A 4,452-nucleotide genomic window follows, 5' to 3' on the forward strand; every position below is an offset into this window, starting at 1 on the left:
CCATCGTCCTGTCACTCTATGTGGATGATGTAGTTGTATTCGTGTTATAGTTACTGCTGTAGGAGAATCTTATTGACTGGGAAAATGTCCAAACTGCAAAAAAAAAAAAAAAAAAGTTGACATTGGGGCTATAAAAGTGCAGTTTTTTTCCCATTCACAACAAAATAAACAATTGACAGAACTCTAAACTTTTTTCAATCACCACTTTAAGTGCAACTTTCATCCATCTTTAAACCAGCAACAAACTCTCCCCTGGGTGGAAGGTGATTGGACGGAGGGCGGCAAAAAATATATGATTATATATCAACATTATATTATAATTATCCAGTCGATTCATAATCATAAATTGTCCTTTTTTTTATGAACTTTTTTGACCCCACGCTGGTGAAATTCTTGTTAACAGCAGATGCGCTACAACAGGCTGCCACTTGGAGGCGATAAGTACCACTAAAATGGTTATTGTCTGGGGGACCTTTCACATGTGAGGTGAATGAAAACGCTAAGAATGTCAAAATAAATTCACTTTTCTGTGTGTTACATTCGGGGTCCTTTATCATACCCTTCCACCGGGTGCAGAATCCCCTGCAGCGCCCCCTGTCTGTTCCTATAGAACATTGTTTCCCATAGACTGGGTCGCGACCCTCAGATGGGTCACATCATGTTTCCCAGGAGTTTATGAAAATAATGTCTGTTGACTTGGGTTGCGAAGTTTTGTGGCTTTTAAAATATGGATCCCTGCAAGAAAAGTTTGGGAAACACTAGTCTAGAAAGTACAGTTTTGGCCTCCTGAAGTTAGAACAGATACTCCCACCACCCTAACCACAGTCGCCTTGTCCTCCAAACTGTTTACACAGTTGTTTGGCGATTGGCTGGGAGCTAAGCAGCGGCGAAGGGTTGGTGACGTTGATGTATTTACCTCCTCTGTGCTGACAGGAAGATGTTTTCTATGTTCCGATTGAGCGGCTCCCGGGCACAGCGGCCGGCGCTGCTTTGTTTAACCCGGTCAAGTTGAGGCGAGTTTGCTTACACACTCAATGAGACGTCCATGAAGACGAGAGGAAGACCTTCCCTAATCTTGGCTGACATTGGGGCCTTGGCAGGCAGAGGCGAACGGACGGAAACAAAGCGGCGCCTCCTGTGGGATGAGAGTCTGCTGTAGCGACACGCCGAACACAAAGTGCCTCCTCCGCCTCGGTGCCCATGTAATGGCCGTCCTCGCCATTCTGGAAATCTATTTCTACATTAGAGCAGAGCGTGAGATTTCCAGTTTTCCAGAAGTCAGCGGGGCGCCGCTGTGCACGTACACAAATGAACAAATGTGGCACCTGTCTGGCTGCAAACTAGGAGGAATGGTGGCGCCCCCTATGGACTGGTCCACAGGTTCAAAGTCAAATCCCTACTTCTCCATACAAACAAAGGATTAATTAGTGTCCTTTTGTAACGAGACAATGATCAGGAATTACAGTCTGACCAGTGTGTTCGTGTGTAAAGACGGAACGACTGTTTACGACGACTGTTGTCACATGACCTCGCGCTCACAGAGACACAGGACAGAACGCAGTCACAAACTGACTTCATGAATATATATATATTATATTATAATTTTAGATTTCCTGTGTATATATTTAAATTTACAAAGAGCAATAAAACGGTGCATCCTGATTGGTCGATTTGCAAAGTACGAGTTCTCAGCGTGGGTGGACGGCTGACAGTTTGGATCTTGGTCATGGCTTGACATCTTTTTTTTTTTTAAGTTGACATAGAAACAGTATATAAACAATGTAGAGAGTAAATATATAATCCACATGTTTTCTTGTCATCATTTTAATTATTCATTAAATAATGTTAGGTTTTTTTTATTTTCTGAAGGTGATGCTGTTGGTCTTGGATTTGAAATGTGGTTTTTTGGATATGACTTTTTGCTGATTGGGTTGTGTGTGTGAGTGTGTGTGTGGGGGGGGGAGGGGGTGGCACTAAATAACTAAGTAGTTTTTTTTTATTATCCTCCAAACGGTCTTAAAGGAGGTCAAAGTTTTGCCGGCCAGAAATTCCATATTTTATTTCTAAGGTCACTGAAGACATTTAGGGAAACCGTGCACTTGAACCTGTTCATGACACACACTCTCTCTCTTTCTCTCTCTCTCTCTGACACACACACACACCGTTTTGCCTTGTCAGCTAACCCCCTCTAGTGCCGAGTCTCCTGTACAGATGCGCACAGTCTCCGCCGCTGTAGCCGTGGTTTGTGCTGCTCCTCCGCTTCATCCCAGTCGTTTCTCTGTTCACCGCACAGATCACACCGGGGCTGACGGTCGGTCCACGGAGAACCAGCTGCAGGGACCGGGAGGAGCCTTACATCCGACACCGGTCCGTGTGCGCCTCTCAGACGGACCTGATTAATGAGGTATTTTAGTTTCCTCGGGTTTCTTTCTTTTTTTTGAAACAGTCCTTTAACGTTGACCCGAGTCAGTGGGAGGTTTCAAAGTTATTCACTGACAAGTGAAATCATCTGACTTTAGGTTGTTTTGTTTTTTTAATTTTTTTATGCGACTTTGTCCAGGTTGTGTCTGCGCTGCCGCCGCCGCCGCCGCTGCTGCTGCTGATTCCTGCGGGTGAAGGATGGATCTCTCCTCCCGCCGTCCAGCAGTTGTCTGCGGGCAGGAGCCAATGTAAGGAGCGGGAGCAGGGAGTTGGAGGAGGTTGTGGAGGATCGCCGTCTCCTTTTTTTTTTTTTTTTTTTTTTTTTTTTTTTTTTTCTTTTTTGTCTGACCCTGGTTACACCTCCTCCAGATGAAGTCGGCCGTGGATGTCGGAGGAGACATGAACTGTGGAAACAGACTCTTCCTCGTTTCACTTTTTCTTGGAATTGTCCTCACGCGCTTCAGCCTGTGCAACCAAGGTGAGACAGATCCACTCAGAGTGATGATGATGATGATGATGATGATGGTGGTGGTGGTGATGATGCACTGCAGTATTTTGTGATGTAAAAACAACAAGTTCAGACTCGAACAGCGGTTTGTTTATTTATTTATTTATTTATTTCATTGGTTGCCATTTAAACAAATCTCAGCCAGGTAACCAGTCGTGTCCTGGTGGTGGGATGCTCCGCTGGTGTTTGGCTTCCTTTAACAAAGGAGAATGCAGACTGTAGCAGTCGGTCTGTCGAGTAAACAGAAGTGAGTGGATGAATTTGGCACTTTAAAAAGAAAAAAGAAAAAAAAAAGACCTTGTTGTTGTTTGGTACCAAACTATAGCGTTATATAATATGAAATATTGACAGCTGCTCTGTTCTGACTGGATTTGACCATGATTTTCTGAACAGAGATTTTGTGGAAAAAAAGGGAGCGATGATACTTGGAGCATAAATTTAAAAAAAAAAGCAGAATTAAAGGAAGTGAGGGATGTAAAACAGGAAACAGACGTGAGACTGAAAAGTATTACTTTTAGTCCTGCTAATATCACATACTTGTTGTACAGAAATATGAGGTTATTCAGTCAACAGACGCTGTTGTTCACATCCTGTCAGTCGTATTAAAAAACACACAAACAAAAGAGAAGTGAAATCAGCTTCATGTTCCTCATCAGCCGCAGTGACAGCTCTGAGGATTCTATCATTTCTCAGCCTGTATCACACACACACGCACACGCACACACACGTACGTCCTATCATTGTGTGAAAGAGTGGCAGTCGGTTGGTTCACAGACAGATGAATAAATCCACAGACAGTAAATCCTGTAACTCTGCAGGTGTTTTTGAATGAAAACATTACAGTAACACACACACGTACACACACACGTACACACACACGTGTGTAGACCTCCAGCACCAGTCAGGTCTAAAATAGTCTTTATTGATTGTGCCCCCGCCCCCCCCCCCCAGTTCTATTATATTGTTATGGGTCCAGTTGGACTGTCGTCTAGACCGCAGGCCAATTGAAGTCCGTTCTGCCGACCGTTCCGCTCGAGCCGCCGTTATTGACCGCTCTGTGGCCGCGGTGGTCGTCGTCTAGACCGCAGGCCACAACCGAGCGTGAAGTGAAAAGTGTCAGTCGTTAGAGGTGTTGTGAGTCAAACAGTCGGCGACTTTACGGCTTTGTATCGACGGTAGATGATGGAACGACGAGAACCGCGTTCCACGTCGCATCACGTGACACGGGGTTCTCCAACTGTGACGCCATGACGGTGTTCCAGTGTAGAACAGTCTGGAACAGTCTGTCACCGTACCGCTAACAGTCAGCCATCTTCTACAGCCATGGAGAGGAAACACAAGTCAACATCAACCCTTCGGTGTCAGTCGTCGCAGGTTTTTTTGTTTTTCAATTTCTGACGTTTTTTCGTACAAAGACAAACAGAACTCAGAGATTTCACGCCCAAAGTTGGGAGACGTTAGAAGAACAATAAGAAACAATCACCTTTTTGCCTCGCCTGTTTGCTTCCACGTCGAACCCCCAA

At 44.8% G+C, this 4,452-nt stretch overlaps 1 long non-coding RNA gene across 3 annotated transcripts in view; it reads left to right on the forward strand.

Moving 5' to 3' along the window:
- Positions 1-3,205, forward strand: part of LOC112488289 (uncharacterized) — a 34,438-nt gene extending 31,233 nt beyond the window's left edge. For all 3 annotated transcript variants that reach the window (XR_003052177.1, XR_003052178.1, XR_003052179.1), the window contains 2 exons: positions 2,294-2,404; positions 2,561-3,205. This is a non-coding gene — a long non-coding RNA (uncharacterized LOC112488289). The remainder of the gene's footprint in view (positions 1-2,293; positions 2,405-2,560) is intronic.
- The last annotated feature ends 1,247 nt before the right edge of the window (positions 3,206-4,452 follow it).

This window comes from Cynoglossus semilaevis, chromosome 16, assembly GCF_000523025.1.
Source record: "Cynoglossus semilaevis isolate Cse_v1.0 chromosome 16, Cse_v1.0, whole genome shotgun sequence".
In the NCBI taxonomy this organism is placed as follows: domain Eukaryota; kingdom Metazoa; phylum Chordata; class Actinopteri; order Pleuronectiformes; family Cynoglossidae; genus Cynoglossus; species Cynoglossus semilaevis.